Raw genomic sequence first — 17,962 nt, forward strand, 5'->3', positions numbered from 1 at the left:
AGAGTGCCCAAGTGACGGGGGTAGCTCCGGCCCCTGCTCCTGAAGCTGGCCCTGAAATGACTGAAGCCCTGGAGGAGGACGTGCTGGATGAGGAGGTCAGGAGACTGGGCGAAGAGGAAGGCAATATGGCCGACTCTTCCGATTCCTCCCACTATGAAAGTGTGGATGAGGAGAGTGTAGAGAAGGCCAAAAAGAAAGACAAGGGCAAAAGGAAAGGGAGAAAGAAGAGGTCCAAGCCCTCTCTCCCTCGTACTGCGGGCCGGGTCCAAAGCGGAAGCCTGACTGCCCCCCCTCTGGTTGACCTGTCAAACCGGTACCTCGTCCTTGATAACATCTCCTCCCCCTCCTTGGAGGGGGAGGGTGAGGGCGAGGTGCCTAGGGAGAGAGAGCCTCTGGGGGGAACTGGGCCCTGTCCTGTTGAGGCACCTTCCTCAGAGGGCAGGGCTAGACCGGGGTCGGACGGAGACGGGGACCATATGGACCAGAGCGAGTCCAAAAAAAGGGGTAAAAGCGGTCCTGCCCTTTCTTCTTCTTCTGGGGATGAGGGCACGAAGAAGAAGGGGAAGAAGAAATAAAGGTGAGGCCATCTAACTTAATCACCCATGATGGCGGCACTCACCCCATTGACGCTGGCATCCATTAACTGTGCCAGCATAAAGTCTGATACGGCTAGATTCGCAGCCTTTGATTTTCTCGGCCGTGTTGAAGCCGACATTTTGTATCTGCAAGAGACCAGGTTGTCAGATCTAGCCTCCCTGGTAAAAGCCAGAAGAGAGTGGAGGCGCGGGCCCTCCCACTGGTCTCTTGCGGCTGAGCCGTATAGTGGGGTGGCGGTCCTTTTTACCGCTCCGGTTGAATGCCGACGGGTTATTGAGTTAGAAATGGGGAGGTGCCTGATCTTAGATGTCCTCATGAAGGGGCAAGAGCTCCGGCTCGTTAACATCTACGCCCCACAAACCAAGTGGGGCCGCAAAGATCTCTTTATGAGGATTAAGCCCTTCCTTTTTACTAGCCGGCAAGTGATTTTTGGAGGGGACTTCAATAATGTGACGAGGTCCCAAGATAGGAGAGGTTCCAATGGTCCGCTGGCTTACGATAGCGTGGCCCTCAATAATATAGTTAGGGAAGCTCGCCTAGAGGACGCCCACATCCGGAGCCCCTCAGGCCACGTGGGTTTCACCTATCATCGAGGTAGCTGCAGGTCTAGGATAGACAGGTTTTATTTAAAGGAGGAAGCCGTCTCTTCCGCAGTGTCCGTGGTTGAGGTGGAATTCTCCGATCACTGTATGATTTTGTTTTCCTTGAATGTTTCAGAGACCCCCCGGATGGGTAAAGGTTATTGGAAGCTGAATTCGTCCCTCCTGGAGGAAGCGGAGATAAGACAGTCCTTTGAGGACTTTCTTCAGAGTCAGGTACCTTTACTGGACTTTTGTAGTAGTAAGTCAGAGTGGTGGGAGATATTCAAGAAGCGGGTTGCGGGGTTCTTCCGCCAGCTCTCGAGCCTCAGGTCCCTGAATAGGTACCGCCTGTATCGGGGTCTGAGGAGGAAACTCGAGCTCCTTGTCTCGACTGGAGGTAGCCGGGAGGATATCTCCAGAGTGAAATCCTTGCTGATGAGGTGTCAGTACGATAGGCACGCATCTTTGGTTTTTGAGAGGGATTACGGGAGGTACCGCTCGCCCGACCCTTACAAGAACTGTAAGATGTCAGTGAGTAGTAAAGTGGTCTCAGGACTGATTGATAGTACGGGATCTCTGAATCGGTCCAGATCAGGGATCCTGGAGGTCGTCAGATCCTTCTACTCGCACCTCTTGGGAAGGAAGGATCTAAATCGAGACGGGATGTCGGCTTTCCTGGCTGAAACTATTCCTGAGCCAGGGGTAGACCCCTCTCTTGATGTTTTGGCAGAAGAAATCAGGGAAGAGGAAGTGAGACTGGCGATCGAGGGGCTCGCCCCCAAGAAGTCGCCAGGCCCGGATGGCTTAACATCCGAGTGGTACAGGACCTTTAAGGAGTCTTTAGCTCCCCTCTTGACTGAGGTATTCAATGAGTGTCTCTCCTCGGGCACTCTACCAAAGTCAATGAGGAGGTCAGCCCTGATTCTTCTGTCAAAGGGTAAAGATCCTAGCCGGATTGAGAATTGGAGGCCCATAGCTCTTCTCAATACGGACAGGAAGCTTCTGGCCAAGATACTGTTTAATCGGTTGGTGAAGTTTGCACCCCGGCTCCTTTCGGGGGCCCAGCACTGCTCTGTTCCGGGCCGAAGCACCTTAAGTGCTGTCCTCAGTGTCAGGGAGGCAGTGGAGCGGAGTAGTGCGGGTCTCTGGAAGGGGTACATGCTGTCCTTGGATCAGGCCAAAGCATTTGATCGGGTGAACCACGAGTACCTCTGGTCCGTCCTCCTGAGATATGGCTTACCGAGTACTTTTGTGAATTGGCTTGTCACCTTATATGCAGGGGCAGAGAGTTTCCCGCTGGTGAACGGTTGGTCTGGCCGCTCTTTTGAGGTGGGGTCCGGAGTCCGTCAGGGTTGTCCTTTGAGCCCGCTGTTATACGTGTTCGCAATCGATCCCTTCGTCCGGAGGGTAGATTGTGGGCCGTTGGCGGGAGTCGGGATGACTCTGGCGGAGCCGGATGTCGCCCAGAGAGTGGTGGCGTACGCTGATGATGTCACTATTTTCGTCTCCTCACGGGAGGAGGTCGATGTGGTGATGTCAGAGGTGGACCGCTACTCGGAGGCATCCGGGTCCAAGATCAACCGGGATAAGTGTGAAAGTCTCTGGCTGGGAGGGGGAGATCCCACGTTTGATCTCCCTGACACCCTTCCAGGGCTCCAAGAGTCAGCAAAAATTCTGGGCATCACATTCGGCCAGGATGATTATCCCACCAAAAACTGGGATGGTAAGCTCCAGGATGCCACTCAGAGGGTGAACCAGTGGAAGGGTTGGTCTATGACCCTCAGGGAAAGGGTACACCTGATCAAATCGTACCTGCTCCCCTTGTTTATCTATCTGGGCAGTGTATGTATCTTACCAGAGGCTTACTACACTAGGGTCTACAGCCTGTTTTTCCAACTGTTATGGGGGAACAGGCTGAACCTAGTCAAGAGGGAGGTTACGTACCGCACGAGGAGACTAGGGGGTTTATCTATGGTAAACCCCGTGGTGTTCTTAACGAACACCTTCTTGAAAGCCAACATTGCAAACCTCTGGAAAGAGAGGGCTCCTCCGTGGGTACTCTCCTGCAAGGAGTGGTTTCGGCCTTTCTTCCAGGAATGGGAGACAGGAGGGCAAGTGAAGGACCTCCGTACACCACATGGATATCTTCCGGCTTACGCTACCCCGACTCTGAAGGCGATACGTCGGTGGGGTCTGGGAGTGTGGGAGATCAGGACCCAGTCAAGGCAGTTCCTTGACAAACGGGTTCTGTTGACCCACTTCCAGAGGCCTCTGGCGCTCAGGGACTGCCCAGGTCGGGATCTGAGGGTGGGGTTGTATCTTTTAAACATGAAAAGGATCCCCCAGAAGTTTTGGGACTTGGCCTGGCGCTGCTTTCAGGGGAAGCTATATGTAAGGGACAACCTGAAGTGCAGGAACTCTGATGACCGGGGATGTCCCCGAGAAGAGTGCGGGGACACGCTGGAAAGCATGGACCACTTCCTGCTTCATTGTCCCTTTAACATAGGGGTCTATAACAGGGTGGGCGCTTCCATCGGCTGGAGTCAACTTGCCGGCCTTGCCTATCCGGAGTGGGCTTATGGGGCATTCAGGAACCTGGGTGGCCGAGATCGGGGCACTTTATTCTTAGTCAGTTTAGTGGTTAGGTACTACACGTGGAACGCACGGTGCTTAGTGTCGACCCAACAGAAAATCCTCTCCGAGGTGGAGGTATGTAGGAACATCACTGGTGACCTCGGGAAGATCAGGTCTTTGGAGTATGGCAGTCTTGGTACCAGTAGGGCTTCTCTCCTGTGGAGAGGTTTCTCATTTCATGTGCCCTAGGTACTAAACCTTTTGGGTAGAGTACCTTTTAATTTAGGTTAGAGGTTGTTATAGGGGTAGAGATAGGGCGAGGGCAGGGTCAGATTTATTGTAGGGATAGAATTAGGGAGAATTGTAGGGGGAGTTAGGGAAAGAGTATAAAATGATTTATGTATCAGGTCTGCCATCCTTCTCCCTGGTGGTGGGCTGATGCATGTGCACATTAGCTTTTTGTTTTGTTTTCAATTACATGGTATGAAGGGCTTACAGGCAACCAAACTTGGGCCTAAAAGGGGTGGTGGTTCAGAATGTATAAGTTTGTATATAAGTTGGTTGGGAGGAGTGTTAGGTGGGGAGGGTGTATTTGTGGGTGGTGGTTTTGTGGTGTTTTGGGGTCCTGACATGGGTCAGTGAAGGACTGGACTTTGAGAACGGTATGGACGGTATGGACTCTGACCCATGTACAGGAGGGGTGGTGTGGGTGAGGGGACAGTTTTAGTGTAGGTGCTTTCCGTTATTTTCTGTAGTATATTTTTGTGTATTTTCAGTGATTTTTGTATATATTGTGTTTTGTATTTATATTGTTTTATATTATTTTATATTATATAGTGTATAGTGGCAGTCGGGTCAGTAGTTAAGTGGTGTCATATGTGTTTATGTGTATATATATGTGTGCGTTTATGTGTATATACATGTGTATGTATATATATATATATATGTGTGTATGTGTATGTGTATGCTTGCGTATATGCATGTTAAATACATGTTTGTGTATAAAATTTTATATTTAATTTTTTCCTCCTTGGGGGGGCTGCTCCCCTCTGGTGTCTCTGCTCTCCTCGCCTCCGGCTTCGCGGTCTCGCTTTTCGGCGGTGTTGTCCTTTTCTTTGCTTCTGGCTTGCTCTTTTTGGGTCCGGCGCTCGCCGGTTTCTGGGCCGTGCGCGGGTCCTCTCTGGCCGTCCTCGGCTTCTTGCCGTGCTGGGCGTGCTTCGCGGGCCTTGCGGCCGTGCGGGGGCGGTGCGTGGGGCTGGGCTCTTTGGGCCCTCTCTCCGGCCGCGTCTCCGCGCTGTTTTTCCCTGCCCTTCTTTCACCGGTGGATCTCTGGCTGGGAGGCAGAGTGTTATTTAGTAGCAAGTTGTGCCGAAATATTATAAAATAATTTTTTTTTTTTTTTTTTTTTTTTTTTTTTTTTCCCCTGGGTAAGGGTAATTTTTGAGTTACAGCCAAGTTGTGCTACTTTTATGTTCCTTTTCTTTTGTTTTATAGCCAAGTCGTGCTTTATTTTATGTTTTATAAATTTTTTTTTTTTTTTTAAGCCAAGTTGGGCTATTTTTATGTTCTTTTTTTTTTTGAATGAGTGTTTGTGTTTGTTATTTGTCTTTTGGTATGAGGAAAAAAGTAAAAGTATATTTTAGTAAATTTGGGCTGGCCGGTTAGGCAGATTTTGTTTTTGTAATTTTATTTATGTTATGTTTGTTATAGCTGGTTGAGCTTGTTTTTGTTTTATGTTTTGTATCAGATTTTCATTTTTATAATAAAAAGAGTTACAGCTCCCAGCAGATCTTTATTACTTTTATATGTAAGGATTTGCTATATCTATATTAGTTATCTACTTATTTTTCTTTAATCCTCACTTTTTCCTATTTTTGGATGACATTTTGGTGGCTTCAGAACCAATTACCAGGTTTCCATAGAGTTCTGGTCTCAACATACAATGGTTTCAACACACAATGGTCGTCCTGGAACCAATTAATATTGTAACTTGAGGGACCACTGTACCCCATAGAGATACATCGAGGGGGTGTGTCTGCCGAAGCTTTCTGTTGGGGATGACACTGCATTTCCTGCAGACTGAGCGCTCGCCCCCCCCCCCCAAAAAAAAAATCTATAACTTATACCCTATCCTCCGGATAGGGGATAAGTTATATACCACTACAGATGTCCTTTAAACTTTGCTAAGCCAGGCACAAACACCTGGAATGACAATGTGTCCGGCTGCCTGAGGGTAAGCGGGGATGTTGTATGCATTAACTCTTGGGGCTTCGAACATAAGCCAAACTAGAAAATTCCCCAGAAGGAGAGTGTGGTGAGCTGGGGTGTTGCAATAGTGTAGCAGTTTCTGATGGTATTAACCATGTGGGGACAAGATGTCGTTAACCCCTTAAAGTTCGTGACGCCAGGATGTGGTTATTCCGGTATGGTAACTGCCGTCAACCAACCCAAAATGGTTTTCAATAAAGAAATGTCCACAGCAGGAATTATGCAAGAACTAGAACTTTTAATTGAAATTCTTAAGACACAGTCTTTACAGTTATGCAGTTTCTCTAGAGGCAACCGGGATGCAGGATACCTCGCAGGCTTGCTGGGACTTGTAGTATTGAGAATATCTATGCAGGCCACTGTGCTACTAATAATATTCTTGAGTTGAGTAGTAGTCACTAGAATTGTAGATAGAGCTTGATAACTCACGTTTTGAAGTGGCTGCAAGTTCTTTAGGCATTGGCCCAGATGAGATTAATTTAGATAGTACAGGTATTGTGCTTGGCTGAAATCCAGGAGATAAGAGAGCAAGTTTAGAGACTACAGCCCCTTATATACTAGATGGCTGGACTAAAGCCTATTGGTTGCAAAGCCTGTGGGTCCTGTACCAAGGAACTCTGGATATGTCACATGACAGTGCTTCACATGACTATTATAAAAACGGAGGTCCCAGCACTCACCGATGCAAGCAAATGGTATTTATTGTATATCCTAGTCACAGGACGCGTTTCGGCACTTAGCCTTCCTCTGCTGAGTGCCGAAACGTGTCCTGTGACTAGGATATACAATAAATACCATTTGCTTGCATCGGTGAGTGCTGGGACCTCCGTTTTTATATTACAATACTCTTTTCCTCGTGCACCACCACTTTTCAGATAGTGCCGACCGTTGCTCTACCACTTCACATGACTAACACTTCTGTACACATTTGTACAAACTTTATAGATATTGACAATGCATACACAATATATACAATGCATTTATATGAGACAATAGAAGGTGAGCAAAGCGGTGAACCCTGCAGGAGAGCCCTATGGACTGCAGGGACTCTTCCTGAGGGGACTTAGGGAGGGTATAGGGCCATGTACTGTACCGAAACACCACAAGAGGTTACCGATCTGTAGACAGCGGCTGTTTCAGGGTTGTTTCCTCTTGTTAGTACAGAGCCGCGTGCAGGTTCTAAGGCTTCTTATTGGAGTCAAACACTGACCTGATGGTAAAGTTATCTTCAAAAGGTGAAGTCAGAGATCTGATTTACATATCCTTTTTCCCAGAATTCCCAGTGGAGCATGAATGGCCTATAGGTCTCCACATGTTGTTATGATGACGCTTACCCTCATGGGCCTACTCCAGGGCAATCAAGGATGAGATGTTAAAATTCAACGCACCTAATCCTTCTTTCCCTCAATATCGGCCTTTTGGCTAAGATCAAGTGTAGTATCTGTTCTTTTTTTTTTTTTTCAGAATACATTTTTTATTGAAAATTTTTCTTATAAACATAATACCGAAGCAGATGTCTACATAAGGCAGAACAACGGATGCTCAGGCGCCCTACAATATGTCTTAAGTGTATGCATAATCGACAATATTCAAAGAAGTGGCCCAATTAATGTATGGAAGTATCTGTTCTTATCAGTGGTTGTTATTGAAGCCACTGAGACAGAATACATACTCACTCACTCTGGTTCAGGAGTCGACCTGATGGCTGCCCTGAAGTGACCTGGCCCTCCAGATCTTGCCTCAAGGCCTGAGTAGAGTAGGAGTCAAGGTTCTGTGCCACCATAGAGTGGTGACCCTGAGGTGCCAGAACTCACTGGGTGCTGGAAAATCCAGTATCTACAGTATCTCACGTTCACCCTCCTTGACACTCCCTGTTTGTTTTCTGGCCTCTGGTCTCAGAGGAAATTGTTATAGATCCGGACAGATGTCCCGGCTGTGGGCACAGTATACAGCTCTTTATTTATTCTTTTTATTGTCACTGTGCCATTTGTTCATATGTTGCTTGTCTACCTGGATTGATCAGGCTGTGGCCCTCCTCGCGGTCTAGGGGAGGTGTGTGTGGCTATTAGGTTCCTCGTCTCTCTGCAACCCTGGGTTCCTCTTCAAGGGATGCCAACCAGTTTGGCTCTCTGTCTGACAATTGGGAAAGCCCAGTGTGGTGGTCCAGTATGGGAGATCTTGCCCCGTGCCCTTGCTGTCCTGTCAGGCAGCCTCCTTCAGTGTCCCCAGGGCCCGTTGCACCTGTTTCCCCCCTGTACATATGTTCTGCAGTGTATTGTATTATAAAATGTTTTGTATCTTTAAGAGTTATGTCATGTGATTGTTACCCAGGAAGTACCAGTGACCAGGTGATCCCAAGAGTGACCTATGGGCTCCCTGCTAGTCTCCCCCATATAAGCCCTGGGTGGAGCTTCTCTCTCTTTGAGCTTTGCTCTTCTGCTGAGGTCCAGTGCAGTCTTGTCTAGTGTGTGTGTCCAGAGTGTTGGAGACCTCAAAGTCCAGTCCTGCAGCCACCATCAAGTCAAGTAACTAAAGTCGCAGCTTTATGAGTCAAGTCAAGTCAGTCCCTGTTATCTGTCAAGTCAGTGTGGTCTGCATTCAATTGCCCAGTTCTACTACAAGTTTAAGCAAGCTCTTAATCCCTTAAGGACTCAGGGTTTTTCAGTTTTTGCATTTTCGTTTTTTCCTCCTTACCTTTTAAAAATCATAACCCTTTCAATTTTCCACCTAAAATCCATATTATGGCTTTGTTTTTTGCGTCACCAATTCTACTTTGCAGTGACAATAGTCATTTTACCCAAAAATCCACGGCGAAACGGAAAAAAAAATCATTGTGCGACAAAATCAAAGAAAAAACGCCATTTTGTAAATTTTGGGGGCTTCCGTTTCTACGCAGTGCATATTCCGGTAAAAATGACAACTTATCATTATTCTGTAGGTCCATACGGTTAAAATGATACCCTACTTATATAGGTTTGATTTTGTTGTACTTCTGGAAAAAATCATAACTACATGCAGGAAAATGTATACGTTTAAAAATGTAATCTTCTGACCCCTATAACTTTTTTATTTGTCCACTTACAGGGCAGTATGGAAACTCATTTTTTGTGCCGTGATCTGAAGTTTTTATTGGTACCATTTTTGTTTTGATCAGACTTTTTGATCACTTTTTATTAATTATTTAATGGCATAAAAGGTGACCTAAAATACGCTTTTTTGGACTTTGGAATTTTTTGGCGCGTACGCCATTGACCGTGCGGTTTAATTAACGATATATTTTTATAGTTCGGACATTTACATATGGGGCGATACCACACATGTTTATTTTTATTTTTATTTACACTGTTTTCTTTTTTTTTTTTATGGGAAAGGGGGGTGATTCAAACTTTTATTAGGGAAGGGGTTAAATGACCTTTATTAACACTTTTTTTTAAACTTTTTTTTTGCAGTGTTATAGGTCCCATAGGGACCTATAACACTGCACACACTGATCTTTTACACAGATCACAGGCGTGTATTAACAAGCCTGTGATCAGTGTTATCGGCGCTTGACTGCTCCTGCCTGGATCTCAGGCACAGAGCAGTCATTCACCGATTGGACACCGAGGAGGCAGGTAGGGTCCCTCCCGGTGTTCTGTAAGCTGTTCGGGACACCGCGATTTCACCGCGGCGGTCCCGAACAGCCCGACTGAGCAGCCGGGATAGTTTCACTTTTGCTTCAGACGCAGCGGTCAGCTTTGATTGCCGCGTCTGAAACATAGAAACATAGAATGTGTCGGCAGATAAGAACCATTTGGCCCATCTAGTCTGCCCAATAATCTGAATACTATCAATAGTCCCTGGTCCTATCTTATATGAAGGATAGCCTTATGCTTATCCCATGCATGTTTAAACTCCTTCACTGTATTTGCAGCGACCACTTCTGCAGGAAGGCTATTCCATGCATCCACTACTCTCTCAGTAAAGTAATACTTCCTGATATTACTTTTAAACCTTTGCCCCTCTAATTTAAAACTATGTCCTCTTGTGGTAGTTTTTCTTTTTATAGAAACATAGGGTTAATACAGGGCATCACCGCGATCGGTGATGTCCTGTATTAGCCGCGTGACCCCGCGGCATATCGCGGGAGCTGGCGCAGGACGTAAATATATGTCCTTGGTCGTTAAGGAGTTAAGGTTTCTGCGTCACTGGTCATCTTATGGGCCCTGGCTGAACTGTATAGACTTTACCAACTGTCTACCCTCAGTAAAGCTACCGTTGTCCGTAACTTGGCATCGGAGTCTTTATTGCCCCCGTGCCGAGCCCAGGATCCAGCGGTATACCTTTGAGTGGTTTTAGGCTAAACCACGCCCTGGCATCACGAATACAAGGGGTTAATGCCATCTGCCCTAGGGTAACAACATCTGCCCTCATCACACCCCATTACCACACCAGGTTGATGCTGGAAGCAAGTTGGTTCCCCTAAACTTCAGCAGACACTGATCTCAGACCCTTGTAGGAGCCTTCTGTCCCAGAGGGAAAGGTAATGATTTATGGGATTGCTGGTTGTCTCCATGAAATTAGCCTTTGCAGGAGAATGTTTTCTATGACAGCTTTGTGTCAGTAAAAGAAGAGTTATGAACATGATGCATTAAAAAGTACTAGTAGTGACTCTGAGGGAGATTTATCAAAGCCTATGCAGAGGAAAAGCTGACCAGCTGCCCATAGCTACCAATCAGATCACTTTGTTCATATTTAACCCCTTAAGGACTGAGCCCTTTTTCACCCTAAGGACTCAGCCCTTTTTTGCAATTCTGACCACTGTCACTTTATGCATTAATAACTCTGGAATGCTTTTACCAATTATTATGATTCCGAGATTGTTTTTCGTGACATATTCTACTTTAACACAGTGGTAAATTTTCAACGTTACTTGCATCATTTCTTGGTGAAAAATCCCCAAATTTTCCACAAAATTTTTAAAATCTGAATTTTTCAGGGACCAGTTCAGTTTTGAAGTGAATTTGAGGGGTCTTATTATTAGAAATACCCCACAAATGACCCCATTATAAAAACTGTACCCTCCCAAAGTATTCAAAATGACATTCAGAAAGTGCGTTAACCCTTTAGGTGTTTCACAGGAATAGCAGCAAGGTAAAGGAGAAAATTAAAAAACTACATTTTTTACACTCGCATGTTCTTGTAGACCAAGTTTTTGAAATTTTACAAGTGGTAAAAGGAGAAAAAGCCCCCCAAAATTTGTAACCCAATTTCTCTCGAGTAAGCAAATACCTCATATGTGGATGTCAAGTGCTCTGTGGGTGCACTACAAGGCTCAGAAGGGAAGGAGTTACAATGGGATTTTGGAGTGTGAGTTTTTCTGAAATGGTTTTTGGGGGGGATGTCACATTTAGGAAGCCCCTATGGTGCCAGAACAGCAGAAAACTCTGAACATGGCATACTATTTAGGAAACTACACCCCCCAAGGAACGTAAAAAGGGGGTTTGCTGAGCGTTAACTCCCTACAGGTGTTTGACGACTTTTCGTTAAAGTCGGATGTGTAAATTAATTTATTTATTTTTTAACTAAAATGCTGGTTTTCCCCCAAATTTTACATTTTTACAAGGTGTTATAGGAGAAAATGCCCCTCAAAATTTGTAACCCCATCTCTTGAGTATGGAAATACCCCATGTGTGGACGTCAAGTGCTCTGCTGGCGCACTACAATGCTCAGAAGAGAAGAAGTCACATTTGGCTTTTGGAAAGCAAATTTTGCTGAAATTGCTTTTGGGGGGCATGTCACATTTAGGAAGCCCCTATGGTGCCAGAACAGCAAAAAAAAAACAAAAAAACATGGCATACTATTTTGTAAACTACACCCCTCAAGGAACATAACAAGGCGTACAGTGACCCTAAAGTTGGACTTGAAAATGAAAAAGTATGGTAATACCCCATATGTGGATGTAAAGTGCTCTGTGGGCGAACTACAATGCTCAGAAGAGGTGGAGTTCCATTGGGCTTTTGGTGAGAGAATTTGGTTGGAATAGAAGTCGGGGGCCATGTGTCTTTACAAAGCCCCCCATGGTGCCAGAACAGTGGACCCCCCCACACATGTGACCCAATTTTGGAAACTACACCCCTCACAGAATTTAATAAGGGGTGCAGTGAACATTTACACCCACTGGTGTGTAGTTTGCAAAATGGGGTCACATTTGGGGGGGTCCACTGTTCTGGCACTATGGGGGCTTTGTAAACACACATGGCCTTCAATTTCAGACACCTTCTCTTGCCAAAAGCCCAATGTTGCTCCTTCTCTTCTGAGCATTGTAGTTCGCCCGCAGAGCACTTTACATCCACATATGGGGTATTTTCTTACTCAGAAGAAATGGGGTTACCAATTTTGGGGGGCTTTTTTTCCTATTCTCCCTTGTGAAAATGAAAAATGTAGAGTAACACCAGCATTTTAGTGAAATTTTTTTATTTTTTTATTTTCCCATCCAACTTTAACGAAAATTTGGAATATAAAGAGATAGTAGTCCGTTCGGCACTGCGGCTGTCCACTTAAGCAGCTGGTATTGGTACTTGCTAGTGTTGTGTTGGTGGTGCTCTGGCTTAAGGAATGTATAGCAAGTTCACATCAAAATCTGAAGAAAATAGAACAGCCAGTCACTCACCAAATAGTTCTTTCTTCAGGCTCTATTTCATGCCGATGATAATAATCACATACATGGGGGATACAGAAGGGAAGAGCAGGGGGTACAGTGGCAACAAGCTCCGTTTCGCACACTTAAGTGCTTTGTCCGGCCATCTAACCATTACTCGGAACTACTCTGCAATTATACAGGTGTGTAAAAACAGGATTAACCAATCCTTTCCATTTTCCCCTTCACACGTGACATTTAACCTATTAGGTGAATGCAACCTAGAATGTCAAAAGCATACTGCTAAATCTGTCCGGTAATTTAACCCTATAGGGCCTGTAGCGTTGGATCGAATTATCCAATGCGTTTCCCTTTTCAACAGTGTAGTGTCTGAATTCTCGCTTGCGATCGGTTCTACGATTTCGAGACCTGCAAACCGTAGGACTTCAGGGTTTTTGTCGTGTGCTTCCTCTACATGTGACATTAAACGGGGGCTTCCTTGTCGCCCCGTTCGGATGGAGTAGAAATGCTCCCTAATCCGAACAAAAAGACATCGCTTTGTTTTGCCAATGTAGAAAAAACGCACGGACAGAACAGGGCATACACTACCCTTTTTGACCGACAGGTAATTAAATCAGAAACTGTATGGGAAATGGCTCCTATTCTGAGACACTTTATTGCTATAATATAGCTACAGAAATTGCAACTTCTGCAGCAATAATTTCCTTGTGGCATATACTCGTTCAACCATGTTTTCTTTTTATGTTTAATTTGTTCTCTTTTTTTGATGCTGTCTCCTGTTGTCTTATTTCTTGTATACGTGATCATGGGTTTTCTAGCTGCTATTTCTTTTACATCTTCATCGGCTTCGACAACATACCAATTTTTTCGAATCGCTCTTTCTATTGCCTGGTTCATCGGTGTGTTGTCGAAGACGAATGTGAATCCTTTTTCAGAGAACATTTTTATCAATAAGATCTTGTCTATTTTTCATATCCACTCTTTTTCTACTCTCTCTGATAAGTGCTTTTGGGTATGCTCTCTCTTAGCCTTTCTTCTAATTCGTTTGCCTGGACTTGATATGTTTCTTCCAAGGAATTATTACGCTTTAATCTAATGAATTGTCCATATGGTATGCCTTTTTTAACTGTGTATTTATGTGAGCTGTCGAAGTGGAGTAGAGTGGAGTAGAGTGGAGTAGAGTGTACTCCGAAGAAAGAAAAAAGATTCACATTCGTCTTCGACAACACACCGATGAACCAGGCAATAGAAAGAGCGATTCGAAAAAATTGGTATGTTGTCGAAGCCGATGAAGATGTAAAAGAAATAGCAGCTAGAAAACCCATGATCACGTATACAAGAAATAAGACAACAGGAGACAGCATCAAAAAAAGAGAACAAATTAAACATAAAAAGAAAACATGGTTGAACGAGTATATGCCACAAGGAAATTATTGCTGCAGAAGTTGCAATTTCTGTAGCTATATTATAGCAATAAAGTGTCTCAGAATAGGAGCCATTTCCCAAACAGTTTTTGATTTAATTACCTGTCGGTCAAAAAGGGTAGTGTATGCCCTGTTCTGTCCGTGCGGTTTCTTCTACATTGGCAAAACAAAGCGATGTCTTTTCGTTCGGATTAGGGAGCATTTCTACTCCATCCGAACGGGGCGACAAGGAAGCCCCCGTTTAATGTCACATGTAGAGCAAGCGCACGACAAGAACCCTGAAGTCCTACGGTTTGCAGGTCTCGAAGTTGTAGAACCGATCGCAGGCGAGAATTCAAACACTACACTGTTGAAAAGGGAAACACATTGGATAATTCGATCCAACGCTACAAGCCCTATAGGGTTAAATGACCAGACAGATTTAGCAGTATGCTTTTGACATTCTAGGTTGCATTCACCTAATAGGTTAAATGTCACGTGTGAAGGTGAAAATGGAAAGGATTGGTTAATCCTGTTTTTACACACCTGTATAATTGCAGAGTAGTTCCGAGTAATGGTTATATGGCCGGACGAAGCACTTAAGTGTGCGAAACGGAGCTTGTTGCCACTGTGCCCCCCTGCTCTTCCCTTCTGTATCCCCCATGTATGTGAGTATTATCATCGGCATGAAATAAAGCCTGAAGAAAGAACTATTTAACGAAAATGTGTCGAACACCTGTGGGGTGTTAAGGCTACTATCCCTTGTTACATTCTGTGAGGGGTGTAGTTTCCAAAATGGGGTCACATCTGGGTATTTACTGTTTTGCATTTATGTTAGGACCGCTGTAAAGTCAGCCACCCCTGTGCAAATAATCAATTTAGACCTCAAATGTACATTCACTTCTGAGCCATTGAGTGCTCCCACAGAGCACTTTACGCCCACATATGTGGTATTTCTGTACTTGAGAGAAATTGCGTTACAAATTTTTTTTTTTTTTTTTCCTTTTACCGCTTGTGAAAATTAAAAGTATGGGGCAACACCAGCATGTTAGTGTTTACGGTTTACGGTGCCCCGTGTGCTCCGGTGATGGTCTCCAACCATTCCTCGGGGCTCCGGAGCATCCTCTTCACGATCCCCTCCATCGCCGGCGCTCCCCATCTTCGTCATCACATTGCCCGCATGCCGTCCCATCATCCAATAGGAGCGGCGTGCGTAGTGAAGTGATGACGGAAAGCGGAGAGCAAGGATCCCGCGGAAGCAGAGACGTCTGCAGCGTCAGGGACACCACGGGGACGCGGCGACAGCTTTGGAGCGCAACATACAGGGCAGTGGTGACAGTCCGGAGCGGCGGGGACAGGTGAGTACAGCTTCCTATACTTTACATTGCACGGATCCCTCAACATACGATGGTTTCAACAAACGATGGTTCATTTGGAATGGATTACCATCGTATGTAGAGGGACCACTGTAGTGTAGTGTAGTATTTATGTAGTGTAGTGTAGTGTTTTTAAAATTTGCCGCATCTCAAACTTGCAGCAGAACTCGTTCTAAACCTGCCCATGTGAATGTACCCTGTACATTCACATGGGGGGGGGGGGGAGGGGGCGGGGCAAACCTCCAGCTGCTGCAAAGCTACAACTCCAAGCATGCACTGACAGACCATACATGCTTGGAGTTGTAGTTATGCAACAGCTGGGTTAGGTAACAAACTCTGTTTCACAACCAATGTTTCTCCAGCTGATGCAAAACTGCAACAATCAGCATGCATTGACAGCCGAAGGGCATGCTGAGAGTTGTAGTTTTGTAACAGCTGGAGGCACACTGCTACAACTCCCAGCATACCCTTTGGTAGTCTGTGCATGTTGGGAGTTGTAGTTATGGATACACACTTATTCATAGAAAAAATGTGCCTCCAGCTGTTGCATAACGACAACCCCCAGCATGCACAGACTAGCAAAGGGCATGCTGGGAGTTTTAGTTGGAACTCCAGTTGTTGCAAAACTACAACTCCCAGCATGCCATTTGGCCTTGCATGCCGAGAGTTGTTGCTAAGCAACAGCAGGAGGTGAACAGGCCTCACCTCCTGCTGTATCCTGCCGCCGGGACCGATCCTACTGCTCCTGCCGCTGCCACCGATCCTTATGGGACCCCCGCCGGACCAGGGCAAGGTAGGAGACCCCCGCCAGCGCCGATCTCCGCTCCGATAGCCGTCCCCAGCAGGTCCGTGATCGTGAGGCGGCACCCGTGCCACCTCACTCCTGCTGAGTAAGGGTGAATGGGGCTGTCTCAGACAGCCCCATTTACACTTTTTTTCCGGGTCAACGGGTCACCAGAGACCCGATTGACCCAGAATAACCGCAAATCGCACGTCTGAATTGACGCGCGATTTGCGGCGATCGCCTATATGGGGGGACCTCAGGACCCCCCTGGGCAATATGCCAGGATGCCTGCTGAACGATATCAGCAAGCATCCCGGTCCGGTCTCTGCCCGGTGAGCGGCAGGGGCCGGAAGAACACAGGGCGTACCCATACACCCTGAGTCCTTAAGGACTCGGAAATGGGGGCGTATGGATACGCCCTGCGTCCTTAAGGGGTAAAGATGCCTTTTTTTTTATTATTAAAGAAGAAATCTGATTGGTTGCTGTTACGCCGAGCGCTCCGGGTCCCCGCTCCTCCCCGGAGCGCTTGCTACACTCTCGCTACTGCAGCGCTCCGGTCAGATCCACTGACCCGATGCGCTGCGATACCGCCTCCAGCCGGGATGCGATTCGCGATGCGGGTGGCGCCCGCTCGCGATGCGCACCCCGGCTCCCGTACCTGACTCGCTCTCCGTCGGTCCTGTCCCGGCGCGCGCGGCCCCGCTCCCTAGGGCGCACGCGCGCCGGGTCTCTGCGATTTAAAGGGCCACTGCGCCGCTGATTGGCGCAAGTGGCTCTAATTAGTGTGTTCACCTGTGCACTCCCTATGTATACCTCACTTCCCCTGCACTCCCTCGCCGGATCTTGTTGCCATTGTGCCAGTGAAAGCGTTTCCTTGTGTGTTCCTAGCCTGTGTTCCAGACCTCCTGCCGTTGCCCCTGACTACGATCCTTGCTGCCTGCCCCGACCTTCTGCTACGTCCGACCTTGCTTCTGTCTACTCCCTTGTACCGCGCCTATCTTCAGCAGTCAGAGAGGTTGAGCCGTTGCTAGTGGATACGACCTGGTCACTACCGCCGCAGCAAGACCATCCCGCTTTGCGGCGGGCTCTGGTGAAAACCAGTAGTGACTTAGAACCGGTCCACTAGCACGGTCCACGCCAATCCCTCTCTGGCACAGAGGATCCACCTCCTGCCAGCCGGCATCGTGACAGTAGATCCGGCCATGGATCCCGCTGAAGTTCCTCTGCCAGTTGTCGCCGACCTCACCACGGTGGTCGCCCAGCAGTCACAACAGATAGCGCAACAAGGCCACCAGCTGTCTCAACTGACCGTGATGCTACAGCAGCTACTACCACAGCTTCAGCAATCATCTCCTCCGCCAGCTCCTGCACCTCCTCCGCAGCGAGTGGCCGCTTCAGGCCTACGACTATCCTTGCCGGATAAATTTGATGGGGACTCTAAATTTTGCCGTGGCTTTCTTTCTCAATGTTCCCTGCACTTGGAGATGATGTCGGACCAGTTTCCTACTGAAAGGTCTAAGGTGGCTTTCGTAGTCAGCCTTCTGTCTGGAAAAGCTCTGTCATGGGCCACACCGCTCTGGGACCGCAATGACCCCGTCACTGCCTCTGTACACTCCTTCTTCTCGGAAATTCGAAGTGTCTTTGAGGAACCTGCCCGAGCCTCTTCTGCTGAGACTGCACTGTTGAACCTGGTCCAGGGTAATTCTTCCGTTGGCGAGTACGCCGTACAATTCCGTACT

At 46.9% G+C, this 17,962-nt stretch overlaps 1 pseudogene; it reads left to right on the forward strand.

The window, feature by feature from the left end:
* Nucleotides 1-7,421: 7,421 nt before the first annotated feature.
* On the forward strand, nt 7,422-7,580 carry LOC130363254 (U2 spliceosomal RNA; annotated as a pseudogene).
* The last annotated feature ends 10,382 nt before the right edge of the window (nt 7,581-17,962 follow it).

The sequence above is a fragment of the Hyla sarda genome, chromosome 3 (genome assembly GCF_029499605.1).
Source record: "Hyla sarda isolate aHylSar1 chromosome 3, aHylSar1.hap1, whole genome shotgun sequence".
NCBI lineage: Eukaryota > Metazoa > Chordata > Amphibia > Anura > Hylidae > Hyla > Hyla sarda.